General features: G+C 37.6%; 1 protein-coding gene across 1 annotated transcript in view; it reads left to right on the top strand.

Moving 5' to 3' along the window:
- The window catches only part of CNTN4 (contactin 4), a 297,038-nt gene that overhangs the window by 249,188 nt on the left and 26,684 nt on the right, over positions 1-21,166 (top strand). The gene's annotated exons all lie outside the window — the stretch shown is intronic.

The raw sequence follows: 21,166 nt of genomic DNA, 5'->3' as shown, positions 1-21,166 counted from the left end.
ATGTTCCCAAAAGCAGTTCTTAGCCTTGTGTGATTTCTGGCCTCTGGGGAATTATGAAATAGAAGGCAATAGGGGGAAAACAACAGTTTAAAAAGTTCACATTTTAGGGGCGCCTGGGTGGCTCAGCGGTTAAGCATCTGCCTTCAGTTCAGGGTGTGATCCCCGCGTTATGGGATCGAGCCCCACATCAGGCTCCTCCGCTGGAAGCCTGCTTCTTCCTCTCCCACTCCCCCTACTTGTGTTCTCTCTCTCGCTGGCTGTCTCTCTCTCTGTCAAATAAATAAATAAAATCTTTCAAAAAAAAAAAAAAGATTTCATGTTTTAAAGCCAAAGATTTCACTAACCTAAGCTATGCTCAGACCTTTCATGTCTCTCAGTGAAGTATATTTTTGGCTATGCCCCATAAACTACTCAAATAATCCATTAAGATAGCTGTAGAAATCAGCATAGCAAACTATCAGTGAGCTAGTTTGGTTATTCACCGGTTATTAATCTTCTCAGCTCAGGGTCATATTGTCCTGTCTTCAGCATTTTTCACAGTGTCTGATGATGTCCAGAGAGTTAATGGAGGTCCTGAAATGTGGATACAACAAGCACGATAATCTCTTGACTTGATGTCATTCTGGTGATCATCTTCAAACTTGGTGTGTTGCCCTGGCGTGTGAGCAAGAAAGCACGTGTGCTGTTTTTCTGGGTATTTGTACACTGTTCTGGCAAAGAAATGGCTATGTATGATGATAATTTCCTTATGATACTTTCACTAGCAGCAAATTGGAGCATCTGCTATCATTTTTACTAGCTGTCAATTTTTGTTTCTTCTTTGGCTTCCTTCTAAAGTTGAGGCAGATTTGTCATTACTTAGAGACCCACAATATTTCTTTGAAGATGTATATGGACATTTTTCTCTAACTATATTTTGCTCTCCCTTTCTCCCATCTTTGCATGTTTGGGGAAACTGTTTCTCTTCGAAAGTTCCTGCAGTAACACCACGTGAACCCAGGCACAATTGCTCTCAATTATGATGATGTGATAATGAAGAAGATGATGATGATGATGATAGCTAACTTGTATCAAATGCTTACAGTGTTCTAGTAGTATAACATGCAGGATAGGACTGTTACAAGTTAAGAAACAAATTAATAACTTACAAGTTAAGAGACCTACCCCATAATCAGTCAGCTAGTAAGTGGTAGAGCTAAAATTTGCATCCCTATTTCTAACTCCACAGCTCAGTTTCTTAACCTGTAAGAATCTCTTTTTTTAGTCTGTAAGAGCAGCTTTCTATCTAGAATCTGCACCCTCTTGCTACCAGAGTCTAGACAGCAATTTTCAGTTTTGATCTACATGGTGCAGGTATCTATCTGTATACCTGAAAGAGCTTCCTTTACTTAGGATTTCCGTCAACAGAAATATCACTTGAGACCAGGTGGGGTATTGTCAACCACTGTAAGGATTTGGACATTTACACTGAATGATATATGGAGGCAGCTTTGCTTCTGCTAGATTCTTAGTAACAACTAACATTTATTATTTGGCAAGCTCTGTTTTCAGACTTTATTATTTCACTCATTTAATCCTCAAAGTATGAGGTATAGGCTATTATTCCCACTAAATCTAGGGAAACTGAGGCACTGAGAAATGAAGTAACTTCCCTTGGATCAACACAGTAAGTGGTTGAATTAGAATTAAAACTCAGGAAGTCTGGGGTGCCTGGGTGGCTCAGTCAGTTAAGCGTCTGACTTCGGCTCAAGTCATGATCCCAGGGTCCTGGGATTGAGCCCTGTGTGGGGCTCCCTGCTCAGTGGGGAACCTGCTTCTTCCTCTGCCTGCTGCTCCCCTTGCTTGTGCTCTCTCTCTCTCTTTTTCTCTCCCTGTTAAATAAATAAATAAAATCCTTAGGGTGGAAAAAAAAAAAATCCTCAGGAAGTCCAGTTCTATTGTTCACATAGTTAATCTCCCTAAACAAAACTGCCTCTCATTCAAGGGGTCCAATTTTCCAGTATATAATATTTTGAAAAGACTTTTTTTTTATTTGGAATTTTTACTTGTATTTTGGCTTCTTCTTCAGCTGGGCTGAGCCTTCATTTATGGAGCTGTGTTCCATAAATAACCAAAACATTACTACCTTTGGGAGCCTTTGATAATAAAGTCTGATGATTCCTTTTTGGCTTTCCCAGACCTGCTTCTTGTCATTCTTCTCTTGAATTCTTTTCTCACCTTATCAAGCGGGGCTCCATTGGATTCCCTTTTTTTTTTTTTTCTTTTCTCTGTCTTCCTAAGTCTTGAGTCCTACAAGTGCCTCTGGTTCCAACACATCATGTCACATTCTATCATAATAAAAAGAAAATTAGGCAAAGCTCATTTATACCTAAACATTGGCAGCCACCCAAACACCTCTTTCACAGTGAATTAAAGCAGTGAGCTGCAGTCAGTCATATTGGAATGGAAATGAGTAACTTATAGGACTTTGCAATCAACCAGACTTGGGGTTGAATATTTATTTTCTTCCTCCAATGAAGTCTGTGACCTTGGCGAATATATGTAGGCTCCTTAAGGGAGCATTGGCTACATCTTTTATTAGATGGTGATAACAATGATACCTATATCATGGGATAAAGTTGCACTGCTGGTGACTTATCCATCCTACAGATATTTATTGAGCACCTATTGCATCAGTAACTACACTATGTATAAGGTATCTATGCTGAACAAGAAAGACATGTTTTCTGCTCTCAAAATGCTTACATTTCAGTGAGGTCATAAATGCAGGTAATTAGCACAGATCCTGGCACATGGCAACCACATAACATCTGTAAGATGCAATGCTGATAATAATGGTAGAGTGCAGTGATGGTTGGCCATCATGGTATTAGCACCATTTAACCAAGAGGTTGAAATGATAATACCAACCTTTGGGAACTAGGCATCCAGAGGACATCTCCTTGTTTTCTGTTTTTTCTCCTCATATAAATAATCTACTAGGTAACCGCAAAACAAAAGGGAAAATGCTTAATAAGCAGATCACTTCACCACCACGATAAATGTACTGCAACCTTAACCCTTGGTTAGCATAATAAAAGTAAACATATTAACACTTTCTTTTAAATCACCTACATTAAGTATTCCATTGACAGATCTCCAGAAATCATAAATGAATGTAACCTCTTCCAGCACCGAAAGGAATGGTCATCTTCATCATTTGCAAACAGCAGTGTTGTCTATTTTTATCACCCAACCCTACAGACGCTGCATTTTCTCTATTCATGTTTTACCTTCTTTTGTAGCTAGTGGTTTAACAATTCTTTTTGTGTTTGCCACCTTTCTGATCAGTTTCACAATTACTCCTCCTCCTGGGTAATTTTCCAGTGACATCCTTTCCTTTTGGAATGCACATTTATGCAGTCCTCTGACTTGAGAAGGCAGGATATTGTTGGTGCATGAAGTGTCTTTGGTGTCTTTGGATTTAGCTGCTAGCTTGAAGCATCTGGCAATCGAACATAAACTCCTGTACTTGAGCATTCATGCTTGAACCAGAAATTACTTTGTCATCTTCACTGGCTTTTATTAAGCAGCCAACAGCTGTCTTGGAGCTATGACTTACTACAGTGAGCTTTTTCCCTTAGAATGTCACCCTCTTCTTATCCTCAAAATAAGTCTCTCTTTTTCCTTTTTTTCCCAAGCAGATCTTTGGCATCAATAGTAACAGTAATAATAGCATCTCACACTTGGGTAGCACTTTATGGTTTATGAAGCATATTAAAATCCATTGACCCAGTTTGAATTTCATAATCTTTCTGGGATGCCAAATACCATCACTTCCAAAGTACAGATGAGAAACCTACAGCTGAGAGACATCAAATGACATCTTGGTGGTTCCAAACCCAGTCAGCGCTATCTGGCCAAATCTGGAAACTCAGTTTTTAAGACAATACATAGATTGTTTTATACATTTCACCATGCCGACATTTTTAGCAAAACCTCTGTCAACAACAGTGCATCACTAAAAGAAAAGTCATTTACTCTGTGAGAAATAAATCCCAGCCACCATTTTTGAGATGAGCTCTGGGTCTGGGCTTATTTCCGGTGAACTGGGTGCCCAGCGTATTTCTGGTCCTGCAACACTGTTTGGACGCCTCCACCCTGGATGAAAATGGCAGTGTTCTACTGGCTGATGTGTTGTACAAGAGAACATTATTCACTGTGTGAGTGGTAGTCTCTAGACTTGTCTTAAAAAACTGGTCTTAATATGGTAGCCAAATGCAAGATGATCTCTTTGGGCCTATTTGCTTCCCTACCTAATGCAGAAACAACTCCCTTTGGGGCCTATCTTAAGTTAGAAGAGAGTTGTAGAAATGAATGAGAAACTGAGGAATGATCTACAATTGCAAAGGGCCATGTGCCTTGTATATCTCGCCTGCTTGCTCAAATAAATGAATTGACTTTTCTTACATATCTCTCCGTGAGCATTGGTCTATGTCAGAGAGACAACCTAAGGACTTGGCATGAGTCATGCAAGCAATGTATACATACTTGTTATAACCTAGGCTGTCTCACTGTTTTCCCTAACAATTGTGAGCTGTTAGATTCTAATGGATAATCTAGGATGTGAGTATATTTCCTGTAAAGTTTGAAAAGATTAATCGAGGAACAGACATTTGGATGCATACACACATACACACACAAACACACACATACACCCCCAGGGGTTCTGTGTGTTTGTTTTAATTCAAGTAACATGTTTCTGGAATGAAGAAGTAGTGTTTTTTGTTTTTTGGTTTTTTTTTTTTTTTCGATTAACCAAGGCCTAGCCAGAATATTATTCTCTTTTTGTCTTTAATAAATCCCTTTCTAAAGCATCTGACCGATTTTTAAATGATCTTCACTCATTATTTTTAGACAATATTAGCACTGCATTGCTAATATTGCTAATATTACATGGGGGACTAAGGGTCAAAACTAGTACTCTGACTTAAATTCCAAGCACCCTTTAGATGGAAGTAGCAAGGTGCAACTTACCTGAAAATGACTGTGTTTATATTGATACAGCTCGTCCTGCAAAGGTTTTCTATTTTAATATCCTGAAAACCACAAGATGGAATATTGCCCCACAAAAGGATGCCTTTTCACTTTCCCAGAATTCTTTTGTGACTGTGTGCCTTCCTTTTGGTGTGAGTGTCCTTTATTTAGTGTGTGATCTCTTTCGTGTGTGTGTTTGTGGAGCCCAGGACTCTGCTGCTCTCTGCCTGTGTCTTTCGTGCTCTGTTTCTCTGTATTTTCATATTCTTTTCTCCACCTCTCTGCTTTCCCATTCTCCCCTGCCCCCCCCCCAATCTTTTACGTAGATTAGGTCTAACTTTTAAATTAGTTGATACATGTTTAGGTTTGTATGTTCCTGGTACCTAATTTAAAAGGCATGAAAAGTTATAAACATCTCTCTAAAAATAAAACAAGTTGCTTTATACTTCTCTGACCCTCAATTGATTTTTTTTTCCTCTTTGGGTCAGCAACTCTCAATAGAAAGAAAAGTTTCCCTATCTCTGGTGGGGAAGATTGGACCAAATGTGCAGTGACCCTCAAATCTACCCCAGAAAGTAGTTCTTCCCAGAAGAGTGTGTTTTCCAGCTATTTGCCTCCTTCTCCTCAAAATGAAGTGTACTAACAAAATCTGAGTTGAAGACTCTCCTGGTTTTCATTGTTCTTTCTTTAAGTTTCATTGAATGTGTCTACAGATCACACTCTGAAGCATGCACAGCAACAGAAAAAGAATCTCTTATTAGCTAAATGAATGCTGTCTTACCTGCCACGTGCGGGGCATTTCAACAATTGAAGGGGCCTGGTAGCTATTCATAGTTATCCATCCTGCAGGGTTTCAGGAAAAAAATTCAGTCAGAACTGTAGACAAGCCCCCCAAACAAGCTAGTCAGTAGTGACCCAGACTGCTAGGGTGGGTGGAGTTGTTTGCTTTTGTTTTGCAGAAAGCTTTATAAATCAATCCCTCCTGCATCAAATAAAGGGAGGATCTCTAATAATGTCTACAAAGATAGTGATACCCTCCGTTTTAAGCTTCATATGCTCCTCGGTGACCTTTTCTCAAATCTATAAGCAAACAAAGAAACACGGCTTTAAAATATGAGAATTATTGCCTCTTTCCCAAAATGCGGAGTCCTTAAACTGAGGAATTTGAAAACATGTAGAAAATTGCTGACAGGAGCAGGATAAACAGAAAGGAGGGACGGCTTCTCCTTCTGCCGTGGATTCAGCACCACCTACTGACCAGATTCTAATCCTTCATGTAGCAAGCTGCAGGAACGGCTGGCTCTTGGTTGGTACTTTGCATGTAGTGACAATGGAAGGCACTGTCTGTGGAATTCATTGTCCTTGCCTCAAGGTGTACATTTCATTTCTTTTGTAGTTTAGATAAATATTCTCTTACCTTGGATCAGTAGATACAGCCAGATGTCCATCAGGTGCAATAATGTATTCCTTTAATCAGCAAAGACCTCATTATGCCATCCTTATGCGTTGTCTATGATACGATTTACTTTATTTCACTGACACTAATGGGATTTCTTAGGGACCCTTTTGTCTCCCTATGACTCCTAAGGGAGAGTTCCTCATATACAGTAGCTGAAGGAAACAATCCTGTAATCCCTCCTTCTCAAACAGAAAGAATTCTAATTATTATTTGATGAGGATGTTTCTCCATGGTTAAAAGATAACCTGTGGTTCCAATTTATCATTCCTTTTTTAACTCCTGTTACAGGGAAAAAAAAGCATACAGTAATTTTAATTATACCTTAGCTTGAGCATACAGTTTATTTGTCAATGAAAATCTTTTCCGAGAGTCTGTTTAGATCATTTCTTTTCAATTCTAAAGAAAGCTTCACAAAGAAAATGTGACAGGGTAAATTTAGCATACCCTCCTCCTTTGTTATGGCTTGCTGCTTTGTTTGACGAGTATCCTTATTCTTAGAGGAAGCTTAGACAACTGCAGAAAATTCTTCCCATTTGGAAAGACATCCCAGCTGAGAAACCCGGCTACTAAAACATGGCACAAATCCCAAACCCAGAGATTTGCTTTCCCTGGTGGCAGGTGAAAATAAGAGTACGTGGGTTGACCAGGAATGATTTTAAGACATATTGTAACTGCCTCACTGAAAAACAAAACAAGGGAAAACAGAAACTCATTATTAATGGTTGTAACCAATTTGGAGACCTGAAAGGCAACCAAGAGCGTTGGGTATCATTAGAGCGGTCTTCATAATTAAGTAGGTGCTCTCCGGGATGCATTTTGACCAGCAGATCTCATAGCTTTGATTATCATTTGGCTGCTCATCTCCCAAGTACCTATACTTGGCCACCCTCGTCTGGCTTGTGCATAGCAGTTTCCATTTGTGGCAGTCAAGCTTATTAAACAGCTCTGCTTTGTGTTTTTTTCCCTAGTCCTTGAAAATAGATCGGTAAGCATTCTGCTCAGGGGTGATTTGTAAATTGCTTTACAGAAGCCTCCCGTTTGTGCTCAATCTGACTGGGGTCAGAATTTGCCTTGTGTTTTCTTCTGATGTCATTTGTCAAGTCGCACACTTGTTCACAGAACCAGGTCACAGTACTTCATGGCGGTACTTCTTGGCATGAATCAATTAAGAACCTTGACTAGTGAAAGTGCCCCTGTGCTATTGCTGTGTTTTTTCCACTACCTAAAAAGGGCAGATTTCCTTGTCTTCAGCCAAGATAAAATCACTATTGTTGTTGTTGTTGTTGTTGTTGTTGTTGTTGTTGTTGTTGTTTTTCAACTGGTTCCTTTCCCTTCTACATACAACAAATCATATTTTAATTGTGTTATCAAACAGAGAGGTAACATAAAGAGAATAATAGCCTATGTTTGTTTTAAGATTTTAAAAATTGTCAACTTCAGACATAGCTGCTCACTAGGAAACAAATCTTAATGAGAAATAAATTTGTGAAAGAAATCACTCATCTAAAGGATTTCCAAGGGGGTAATAATTTATAACCAAATGGAGACTCGAAAACAAATACCAAATGTGTAGATGCCTGATGTTATCTGGATGATGATACGTTGACTAGATATTATTCCATCAGCATATTTGGGCAGTGAAAGATGTCCATACCTAAAGTCAGAGCGTGGATCTCAACTCCTTGCCAGGAAACCGGGGCGGGGGCGGGGGGGGGACTTCTATCCAGATTTAAGAACTTTAAAAGGAATTTAACTATGACCAGAGTGGGCAGCAAGGCCACCCAAGGAAAGAAAGGCCAAGCCTGTATAGTATACAGTGGAATGCCCTATATTTTGCTACCCTATGGGATGTAAATCCCAAATTCCTCATGTAACCTGATTTAAGGCTTTACGACCACACAACAAGGAAGAATGCTCATGAGGAGGAAAAAAACTCCCTTGTGAGATATAATTTCCTAACTAAAATTACATGGACAGTGTCACCATAAAAGACAATCAGCAAATACAACAAAGAGAAGAATTTCAAACCCTCAAAAGTAGCAATAATAGAATAATCTGGAAGGGACTTTTCTCTAAGTATAGATTTCTCAAGGGTAACCTCACCTACTCCATCATTCATTTCCCACTTCCCACCTAACTACCTGACAGAAGGGATTCAAGTCTGAAAACAACTCAGGGGGAAAAGGACAAACTGGAAACTAGGTTGGTTGGTTGGTTGTTTTGGTAGCTGTTTTAAAAGGCAGAACCTAATGACCTAGAAGAAAAGAATAATTAGAATATTAATCAATTTTTCTTCTATTTAATGATAAATTACTCTCTAAAAGCTTAATATAATTTGAGTAATGTCTTGTTCCTGATATTAGGTATTTTATGAATGTATTGCCTCAAAGTTTCACCCTGGTGTGAAAGGCAGAAACTTGGTGTTTCAATTTTTGTAAAGTAATACATTCCCTGTATCTCTATTCATCTTCTAAATAGTAGCATAAAACTTTAATTTTTAAATAACATATGTTCTAGAATTTGAGTTGGACATCTTTTTTATTTTGTTTTCTGCAGTATATTCATTTTTAAATTTTACATTTTCAGGGGCTCCTGGGTGGCTTAGTTGGTTGAGCGTCTGCCTTCAGCTCAGGTCATGATCCCAGGCTCCTGGGATTGAGTCCCTCATCGGGCACTTTGCTCAGAAGGAAGCCTGATTCTCCCTCTGCCTGCCACTCCCCCTGCTTGTGCTCGCCTTTTCTCTGTCAAATAAATCAATAAGATATTTTTAAATTACATTTTCAATATTAAAACAATCTAAGTCCCATGTTTCCTTCCATTCCATTCTCTTACTTTCCCACATCCCTTCCCTTCCCAGCATGTTGGAGTCTGCACAGTAGCTGAGGATACAAGACAGTGAGGTGAGTTGGAGAGCTGTAGGGAGACATGGGTCCATGGGCACAGAATCCCAGAACATGGGATAGTTGAGTGTGGGTGCAGAGGTGGTGGGCAGAGGGGACAGTTGACAAGGGTAGGTTGGCTAGACTGAGCAAAGAATAAGTTGATTAAGCAAATAAGTAAATGGTTTTTGTTTTGTTTTTATTTTTTTTTTATTTTAAATCCAGTAGAGTTAACATACAGTTTTATATTAGTTTCAGGTGTACAATAGATTCAGCAATCCTATACATTACTAAGTGTTCATCAGGATAAGTGTACTCATAATCCCCTTCACCTATTTCACCCATCCTCCCACGCACCACCCCTCTGGAACAAACTCCATCAGTTTGTTCTCTATAGTTAAGAGTCTGTTTTCCTGGTTTGTCTCTTTCTATTTCTTTCCCATTTGTTCATTTGTGTTTGTTTGTTTGTTTTTTAGGATTTATGTATTTATTTGTTTGAGGGAGAGTGCAAGGCAAGGGAGAGGCAGAGAGAGAATCCCTAGGAGACGGCCCACTGATCAAGGAACCAATGCGGGACTCAATCTCACAAACGAGATTGTGACCTGAGCTGAAACCAAGAGTCAGACGCTCAACCGAGCCACCCAGGCGCCGCCATTTGTTTTGTTTCTTGAATTCCACATATGAGTGAAATCATATGGTATTTGTCTTTCTCTGACTGACTTATTTCACTTAGCATTAAGTGAAATATCTCTCTAGCTCTATCCATGTTGTGCAAATAGCAAGATTTCATTCTTTTTTATGGCTGAATAATATCCATTCATCTATCAGCGGAGATTTGGGCTGCTTCCATAATTTAGCTATAGTATATAATGCTGCAGTAAACATAGGGGTACATGTATCCCTTCAAATTAGTGTTTTTGGATTTTGTTTTAGTAAATACCCAGTAGTATGATTGCTAAATCATAGGGTATTTCTATTTTTAACTTTTTGAGAAAACTTCATACTGTTTTCTGCAGTGGCTGCACCAGTTTGCATTCCTACCAACAGTGCACTAGGGTTCCTTTTTCTCCACATCCTGGCCAACACATGTTGTTTCTCATTTTTATTTTAGCCATTCTGACAGGTGTGAGGTGATATCTCATTGTAGTTTTGATTTACATTTCCCTGATGATGAGTGATGTTGAGCATCTTTTCATGTGTCTGTTGGCATCTGGATGTCTTCTTCAGAAAAGTGTCTGTTCATGTCTTCTGCCTTCTGCCCATTTCTTATCTGGGTTATTTGTGTTTTGGGTGTTGAGTTTGATAAGTTCTTTATATATTTTGAATACTAACCCTTTATCAGATATGTCATTTGCAAATATCTTCTCCCATTCAGTAGGTTACCTTTCAGTTTTATTGTTTCCTTCACCATGCCGAAGATTTTTTTTTTTTTTTGGTGTAGTCCTCATAGTTTAGTTTTGCTTTTATTTCCCTTGCCTCAGAAGACATATCTAGAAAAATGTTGTCATAGCAGATGTGAAAGAAATGACTGCCTCTGCTCTCTTCTAGGATTTTTATGGTTTCAGGTATCACGTTCATGTCTTTAATTGACTTTGAGATTATTTTTGTATATGGTATAAGAAACTGGTCCAGTTTTGTTCTTTTGCATGTAGCTGTTTAGTTTTCCCAACACCATTTGTGAGAGACTTTTTCCCATTGCGTATTCTCGACTCTTTTGTCAAAGATTAGTAGACCGTATAAGCAAGGGTTTGTTTCTGGGTTTTCTGTCCTGTTCTGTTGATCGTTGCGTCTATTTGTGTGCCAGGACCATACTGTTATGATTATTACAGTTTTGTAATATAACTTGAAGTCTGGCATTGTGATACTTCCAGCTTTGCTTTTCTTTTTCAGGATTGTTTTTGGCTCTTCACAGTCTTTGGTGGTTCCATACAAATTAAGATTGCTTGTTGCAGTTCTGTGAAAAATACTGTTGGTATTTTGATAAGGATTGCATTAAATCTGTAGATTTCTTTGGGTAATATGGACATTTTAACAATCTTTGTTCTTGCCTTCCATGGCCATGAGATATCCTTCCATTTGTTTGTGTCATCTTCAATTTCTTTCATCAGTGTTTTATAGTTTTCAGAGTACAGGTCTTTCACCTCTTTGGTTGGTTTATTCCTAGGTATTTTATTATTTTTGTTGCAAATTGTAAATGAGATTGCTTTTTTAGTTTTTCTTTCTATTGCTTCATTATTAATGTGTAGAAATGCAATGGACTTCTGTACATTAATTTTGTATCCTGAGACTTTATTGAATTCCTTTATCAGCTTCAGTACTCTTTTGGTGGAGTCTTTAGGGCTTTCTATACAGAGTATCATGTCATCTGCAAATAGTCAAAGTTTTACTTTTCCCTTACCAAGCTGGATGCCTTTTATGCCTTTTGGTTTTCTGATTGCTGTCGCTAGGACTTCCAGTAGTATGTTGAATAAAAGTGATGAGAGTGGACGTTCTTGTCTTATTCCTGATCTTAGGGGGACGAGCACTTAGTTTTTCAACATTGAGTGTGATGTTAATTGTGGGTTTTTCACATGGGACCTTTATTATGTTGAGGTATGTCCCCTCTGACCCTATTTTGTTGAGGGTTTTTATCATGAATGGACATCATGCTCTGTCAAATGCTTTTTCTGCATCTATTGAAACGATCATATGGTCTTTATCCTCCTTTCTCTTATTCATGTGGTGTATCACATTGATTGATTTGTGAATATTAAACCACCCTTGCATCCCTCAAATAAATCCCACTTGATCATGGTGAATGATTTTTTTAAATGTATTGTTGGATGTAATTTGCTAATATTTTGTTGAGGACTTTCACATCTATGTTCATCAGAGATATCAGCCTGTAGTTCTCTTTCTGTGTAAGGTCTTTATCTGGTTTTGGTATCAGGGAAATGCAAGCCTTTTAGAATGAATTTTAAAGTTTTTCTTCTCTTCTATCTTTTGGAATAGTTTGAGAAGAATAGGTATTAACTTTTCTTTAAGTGTTTGATAGAATGCATCTGTGAAGCCATCTGGTCCTGGATTTTTGTTTGTTGGAAGTTTTGTGGTTTTTTTTATAATAATTTTTTATTATGTTCTGTTAGTCACCATACAGTACATCCCAAGTTTTTGATGTAAAGTTCCATGATTCATTACTTACGTATAACACCCAGTGCACCATGCAATACGTGCCCTCCTTAATACCCATCAATGGCCTATCCCGATCCCCCACTCCCCGCCCCTCTAAAGCCCTCAGAAGTTGTTTTTTTTTTTTTAATACTGATTCAATTTCATTGGCTGATAATTGGTCTGTTCAAATTTTCTATTTCTTTCTGATTCAGTTTCGGTAAGTTGTATGTTTCTAGGAATTTATCTACGTTGTCTAATTTGTTGGCATGTAATTTTTCATAATACTCCCTTCTCATCCTTTTCATTTCTATGGTGTTGGTTGTTATTTCTCCTTTTTCATTTCTGATTCTGTTTATATGAGTCCTCACTCTCTGTCTCTCTTTTCTATGTCTCTGGCTAAAGATTTATCAATTTTGTTGATCTTGTCAAAGAACCAGCTCCTGGTTTCATTAATCTGTTCTAGTGTGGGTTTCTTGTTTCTATTTCACTTATTTCTGCTCTAATCTTTTTTACTTCCTTCCTTCTACTGTTTTTGGGTTTATTTGTTTTTCTTTTTCTAGCTCCTTCAGGTGTAAGTTTAGGTTGTTTGAGATTTTTCTTGCTTCTTGAGGTAGGCCTCTATTGCTATAAATTTCCCTCTTAGAACAGCTTTTTCTGCATCCCAAAGATTTTGGACCATTGTGGTTTCATTTTCATTTGTCTCCGTGTAATTTTTTATTTACTCTTTTATTTCTTGGTGACTCATTCATTGTTTAGTAGCATGTTATTAACCTCCAGTTATTTGTGCTCTTTCCAGATTTTTTCTTGTGGTTAATTTTTAGTTTCATAGCATTGTGGTTAGAAAAGATATATGGAATACCTTTGATCTTTTTGAATTTGTTAAGACTTGTTCTGTGGCCTAATGTGTGATCTATTCTGGAGAATGTTCCATGTACAATTGAAAAGAATATGTGTTCTGCTGTTTTAGGATAAAATGCTCTGAATATATCTGTTAAATCCATCTGGTACAATGTGTCATTCAAAGCCACTGTTTCTTTGTTGATTTTCTGTTTAGATCATCCATTCATTGTTGTAAGTGGGGTGCTAAGCCCCCTACTATTATTTTATTATCAATTATTCCCTTTATGTTTGTTATTAACTGATGTAAGTATTTGGGCTCTCCCATGTTGGGTGCATAATATTTCCAAGTGTGATATCTTCCTTTTTTTTTTAAGATTTTTTTTTTTTTTTCTGTCAGAGAGAGAGAGAGCACGCATACAAGCAGGGGGGGCAGCAGACAGAGGGAGAAGCAGGCTCCCTGCTGAGCAAGGAGCCTGATGCAGGACTTGATTCCAGGAAGCTGGGATCATGACCTGAGCTGAAGGCAGACATTTAACTGACTGAGCAGGTGTGCCAAGTGTTACATCTTCTTGTTAGATTGTCCCCTTAATGATGGATTACATAGTGTCCTTCTTTGTCTCTTGTTACAATCTTTGTTTGATATGAGTATTGCTACCCTGGTTTTCTTTTCACATCCATTTGCAGGTTAGTTCTCTTTTTAATTTTTGAGGAACTTCTATACCATTTTTTATAGTAGCTGTCCCAGCTTGTGTTCCAACCAGCAATGCACTAGAGTTTTTCTCCACATCTTCACTAATACTTGTTGTTTTTTGTGTTTTGATTTTAGCCATTCTGACAGATGTGAGGTGATATCCCACTGTAGTTTTGATTTTCATTTTCCTGATGATGAGTGATTTTGATCATCTTGTCATGTGTCTATTGGCCATTTAGGTGTCTTCTTTGAAGAAATACCTGTTCATCTCTTCTGCCCATTTTTTAATTGGATTTTTGTTTTTTGGGTGTTGAGTTGAAATGAGCAAATGTTTTGATGACAAGATCTAGAAATAATTGTAGAGGTGTATGTATGTGTATTATACATATGTGTGTGTGTATGTGTGCACACACTTACCTCTTTGGCGAAGGGGGCATAGAATCAATAAGTACTAGTGTCCACATCTTGATTTCTCAAAACCATCCTCCACTAAAAAGAACCAGTCCTCCCTGCAGAAATTGCTGATTCTAGGACTACAGCAAAGTGTAAGATGAGCCTGGAACATCTTACTAAGCCAGACAGTTAGGAACCACTCAAGAAATGAGCGAAATGTCACAAGGACACAGGAGTCAGCTTAAAAGGATTGTGACTGGCCAAAATGGGGACTATTTGAGCACCAAAATAAATAACAATAGTAATGTATTACAACCCATTGAATAAAATAGGAAGTCAATAGTAAATAGATGAATGAATGAATGAATGAATGAATGAATGAATGAAAGGGGAAAGTTCTTCCTTAAAGGAAAATGTCATCCAGTACATGTAGAAGGAATGATGGAAACAGACTTGTCATCCAGCAATCATCATAGGGGTGGTTGCTTTAGGCAGTAGTATTTAATGGATCCTAAGTCTGGTGGGTAGAGGTTTGATGAGTGTTAGAATATTGGTGTAATTTCAGAATACCTCCTCACAAAATTCTAATCAGTTACAAGGGGGAAAATGTTAAATATGAGGTAAAGAAACCATGCAGACACCAACACGGCCAGGTGATCATGGTTTTTAACCATGGTTTGTTTGTTTGTTTGTTTGTTTGTTTGTTTTTTAAGATTTTATTTATTTAAGAGAGAGAGTGAGAGAGAGAAGGCAAGAGACAGGGTAGGATCAGAGGGAGAAGCAGACTCTCCCTGAGTGGGGAGCCCGATGCGGAGCTTGATCCTGGGACTCTGGGATCGTGGCCAGAGCCAAGGCAGACACTTAACCGACTGAGCCACCCAGGTGCCCTTACCCATGGTTTTTAACCATGCTCAGTGTGAAGATGAGTTCACATCACATCACATTACATAGCTCCTGATCCAATGCACTTAGACGATACACCACAACATTTCAGTGTTGTTCCTGCTGAGAATGCACAACCTAAATCAGGTCATGCAACATCAGATAAATCCAGGTTGAGAGTCATCCTATAGAATGTAAGGCCTATTCTCTTTAAAACTGTCAAGGATTTGAAAGGTAGGGAAAGACTAAAGAAATGGTCTAACTTGATGGGTCCTGGAGAAGCATGACAAATAAATTCAACATGCTTTCGTGGATAAGGTTCTGGACTAAAATATAAAGAGACATGACTGAGAAGGTTAGCAAATTTTGAATGGGATCTGAATTGCAAAGTGATGATGTACCGGGGTTGATTTCTTTATTTGAAGGGTCATATGCTGGGGTGCCTGGGTGGCTCAGTCATTAAGAATCTGCCTTTGGCTCAGGGCGTGATCCTGGCGTACTGGGATCGAGCCCCACGTCAGACTCCTCCGCTGGAAGCCTGCTTCTTCTTCTCCCACTTCCCCTGCTTGTGTTCCCTCTCTCACTGGCTGTCTCTATCTCTGTCAAATAAATAAATAAAATCTTTAAAAAAAAAAATGAAGGGTCATATGCTGATTATTAGGAAAGTGTCCTTGTTTCCATAAACACATGCTGGAATGTTTCAGGGTGATGAGACCTCATGTCTGTAGTTACTCTCAAAAGGTTCAGAAAAAAGCTAATGATAATGAGTAAATATTATATGTTATAGAGACTATCATGCTTGTTTATTATATATCTTCATTATATGCAAGAAGGAAAGAAGCCAATGCAGTAAAATATTAACAATGGAGAGGTCAGTGTGAAGGTGAAAGAAGTCTTTGTAAGTTCCTGGCAACTTTTCTGTAAGTTTGAAATTATGCAAAAATAAATTATTTTAAAAATAAATTGCTCTTTTAAAATAAGAAAAAAATAAATCCTAAATGTGGCCTTAGAGGCAAAAGTCCGTAATAAACACAGAGGAAGAGCCAGAGTTTCCACAGTGAGTGAACCCTTCGGTGGCTCCTTTTTTATGTTCTGTTGGGTAAATAATAAGAAATATTACACAATACCTTCCCAGTCTACAACACTTAAAGGTTCAGGGCCTTATTTGTATCATTAACTAATACCACCATTCACAGACTGTCAACAACTTATCCTTAACCACCTCTCATGAGTAGGTACAGAGCTAGTCACCAGGGATTATCAAAATATAAGATGAGGTCACTGACTCCCAGGAACCTGATCATAGGGGAGAAACTGGATATATGTAAATGATAGTTCATGGCAATGTTCAAGCTTAATGTTGAAGAAAGAGAAAAGGCTTCACTAAAGGAAAAGATCACCATTGAGTAGGATGGTCAGGGAAGCATCAGTCTTCAGAGGGTCATAGGCTTTATCTAGCCTGGCTGGCCTTCAGTGTAACCTGACCTACCTTCTCTGACAGTGCCCATCTCTGCTTGAATACTTTTAGAAATGCTGATTCACATTCTCCTGAGGCAGCCCATTTCCCTGTTGATAAGGTCAGATTATTGGAAAGTTCTGTCTTATACAGAGCCAAAATATACCTTTTGTACCTTGTACTTTGGACGACGCAAAGTAAGTTTAATTCATCATCTGCCTATAAACCCTTCACGTATTTGAAGACCGTGCTCATGTCTCCTGTAATTTCTCTTCCTTATGTCAAACATTTTCAGTTATTTTAACTGTTATAGATTTATTATGTGCTTCACTACTCTAGATGCACTAATCTGCCAGTGAATCCAAGAGATGTTCCTAGCCAAGCTGTGGTCTCATTAATGCAAAATACAATGGGATTTTTACCTCTCTAAGATGGAATGCCACATGCTATTTGTTTAACTTAAGATTGCATTAGCTTTTTGGGGCAACTTCACAAACCCTGTTGACACTGAGATGTTCAAGTCTTTTCCACGTGAGCTGCCAATCCATTCTTCTTCTCGCCTGTGCCTTTGTAGCTGATTTTTTTAAGTGTAGTCTTTTGCCTTTATCCCTATTATATTTCATACTAAGTGAAAGAATTGGTCCAGCTTGAGGTCGTTGTGAAATTTGAATTTCATCTCATGTTTAGAGTATTCCTTTTATGTGTGTTTTATGCAGAAATGATAGATATAGTTCATCCAACACAGGTTTTATTTTTATTCAAAAAATGGGACCAATGCAGAGAGTGGAAATTCATTCCCAGGATGCAACCTCCAGGTTTATTGTGGAAATTAATCTACCATCTTTGTTGTGGCATTTAACTACCATTAAAATAGTTCTCTGGCCATTCCCCCTTGTGCCATTTCAGGTGAGCTGTCAGCTCTTTGACTAGCTCCTGTTTTTGAAGAATCCCATTTTTAAAGTTCCATCTATAAAAATTAATATAAAAAAGAAGACACAACGTGACTCAAAGGCATAATCAAAACCATTACAGTAAAGAAATTCACTAACAAAAGGAGATGTATACCTTCTGTAAATGAAGAGGAATGAAACACACATTAAGTACTTTCCTGATAGTCATGAAGTGAATACCCTGGCACTGTGAGTGAAGGTATTTACCAACTAAAAGGAAGGGTTTGTATTGTATAGGAAAAGCAAAATCAAAATAGAATTCTTGTCCTGTGAACCCACAGGTACTTGTTTTTACAGATAATAAAAGCCCTAGTTCAGAAAGCTTTTCCACCAACAGGGAAAGTCAGAGGATAATATGACTTAGATAGTAAGTATTGTAATTTATGCATCAAATTGTTGACCTAATCATTAACAGAGTTGTTAATAATTGTCTCTCTCTCATGGTTGTCGTGCTCTCGAGAACAAAGCACTTGCTGTACTTTCCGTCCTCAATCTATTATAGAAAACAAGGTAGAACATGATTATTTTTTTTATTTTATCCTGGGAATGTTAAACACTGGGTAAATGTATACATTTTAAGCATCAGTCCTCTGGAGTTCTGAATTTATCATTCTCTGCAGGATGAACCAACCACAAGCAGAAAAGTTTAGGGGTGTTGTTGGTCATATTTATTGTTGGTATTTAATTACATCCAAATCCAGACATCAATTCACATCTCGAGTCCTAATTGCCTTTGAGAGTTCTATGCACAGAACAATAGCTGGAGTGACTCTTCAGAACAGAAGTCGTAAATATAGGTTCTTCCTGATCTTGATGAATTAAAACCCAAGGAGGGGAGACAGTTTTGTTTTGAAGAAGCCATCTGTTTATTTGTGTACAGCGTTGGTATTCAAATTTAAGGAAATTAATCAAGTAAAAAGCATCAGAATTCACAACACAGAAAATAGGAGTACTGAACTGGCATGCAATTTGAGAAAACCAAGTAGATAATAAGGTTTCAACCTCTTTAGTTTAATCTTCTCTAGTCCCAAGGAGACCTCTCTGGTGTGTGTATCCTGCATGACTTGCTTTGCATTGATTCTTGCTACTTCAGGGCTCAGAACATGAATTGGTGACAAGCGCTAAGTTAATGAATTAGCAGCTGTCAGCACAGACCGTACCAGCAAATCCTTGATTTAGAGAACTTCTCTGGTTCTTGGTTAACAGGCAACTGAGTTCACTAATAATAAAATCTGTCCCCACTCCCTACATGTGCATAAAGGAATGAACATTTCTTCGGGAAACAATTGTCAGTTAAAAATGTGAGCCAGAATTACGAATGACTCTAGGCTTTGGTATATGTGCCAGCTCCTTGCTGCTCACCCAGAAGTTGTCAGGAGATAGGGAGCCAAGAGTTGTTAAGGACTTGAGCCTGGACATCTGACTCTGCTCGCAGAAGTTTGACGTGTGAGCTTAGAGCTAGAGCCAGAATTGGATGCATAAAGTCATCGCTCCTTTTTACCTTGTAAGGCAGTAACTTCATTACTCTTGCAGTGAGACCCTCTGAAACTGTCTTCACAGCCTTCTCCGAATGTCTTCTGCATTTAAATATCTTCAGTTGACTACACGTAAGCAAGAGTACAAATTGCTATATAATGATGCCCTTAGACTTGTTCTCTGGATGATTTGTGAATGGGCATCATGTTTTCAGCTAAATGAAAGGACGCAGCTCAGCACAGTAGGTAGTTCCTTTTAAACACTCTTAGGCATCAGTTTCCCTCAATCATTAGGTAGAGATGTTTACAATACCTATTTGTTAAGAATAAATGAAATAATCTACGTAAAGTCTTAACACGGTGTCTGGAATGTAAGGGGTTCAGCTACTTATTATGAATGTTTCTATTCCCTCATTCTCTTTTCTATCTCTTTTGGTACCAAGACGCTGTCATCCATATAACACACGCTACACGCTTGGTAGATAAATCAACAAATGAATGTTCTTTAAGATAAGAATCTAAATTGTGAAATCAGTAGACAGCCAGTTAAAGGAGAAGTAGGCAAAATCTTACCGAATAAAAACCATACACACATGTGATTTTGGCCAGGAATTATTCGATCCAGTCTTCTTTCGATAGATGAGGAAAATTTAAATTTAAAAGTGAGAATTATTCTAAAGTGTTTTGTTCTCAATTCCTTCCCTCATTAAAAAAAAATCTTGATCTGTATTTATACCTGCAGATCAGTTAATCACTAGAGCAAATTTTGATGATGTGATTTGTAAAAGCCTCAGGTTTTAAAATAAAGGATTTTCCCTCCCATTATCTCTTAGCTGGCAATACTTGTTTTTACCTTCTCTTCTCATGGATATCACTCGTACAACAATGACCAAAAGCACAGCAATCCATTTATGATCTTTTCCTAGTTTTGGAAAACAGCAAAAAGTATATTTCACTCCAAGCTAATAATCTGTTTATGGACACAGACTTTCCTTTTCTAATGACTTGAGATGTGTGCTTTCCATAGTTGGATAAAAGGGCAGAAAACTCTTTTAAATACTCTCTTTAAAGAGGACATTTTTGTATGCGTTGTTGGAAAGTAAGACCCATCAAACACGTCCTATGAGACATCATTTCAAAATTTTCAGCTGAGATTTTAATCGAGGAGATACACTTAATAAATATTTATATACCCCACAGCCTGAAATACAATCTGTGACTATGGAAGGGTATTAATCAATGTTCTTTCATTGTTTTGTTTGTTTTTGATTTGTCTTCTTTGTTATGGTTTGTTTGGTTGGTTTAGTTTAATTTCGTTTAGTGCAGAGAAATTTCTGGAATATGGCTGAATTCAGAATTTCATTCTTTGGGTATTTTTATGACCTTTATCTTTAACTCAAATTTCTTTTCACCATGTATTCTGACAACATTTATGAACCATGTTGCAGTGAAAAATAAAAGATCATCGGCACGTGAATGTAGGATTAGTGTTTATAAACTGTCTCAGCTAAACAAGCCCATTTCATTTTCAATTAAAATCATAATGTAAAGGGTGAATTTAAAAGCAAATTAGTACTTATTTTAAAGATGTAATATTCATATGCAAATATATATAATTTTGTCATGAGTTTATTACAGCATTTTTATATTTATTTAAAAAATTGCTAAAATGTCTTTGTTTCAAGATGGTTGAGACTATAAACTTAATAGTACATTATGCAGATTATAAAAATGTGTGGATAAAGATATAAACCTATATTATATTAACTAGAGAAAAAAGGGAAATCATATGTGTATCATGTTTACAAGAATGCAAAACAAAATAACTGAAAAAAAACAAAACTATAAACCAAAAAGACAGAGGGAAATTATACCAAAATAAAAAAAGATGTTTTATCTGGACAGTAAGGAGAGTAAGTAGGATTTGTTTTGTTTTGTATTGATTTTTTGGTCTCCTCTTTTAACTTTCTTAAAT

Source organism: Ursus maritimus, unplaced genomic scaffold (assembly GCF_017311325.1).
Source record: "Ursus maritimus isolate PB19 unplaced genomic scaffold, ASM1731132v1 scaffold_14, whole genome shotgun sequence".
NCBI lineage: Eukaryota > Metazoa > Chordata > Mammalia > Carnivora > Ursidae > Ursus > Ursus maritimus.
The sequence above is the reverse complement of the archived record's forward strand: the minus strand, read 5'-3'. Positions and strand labels throughout refer to the sequence as shown.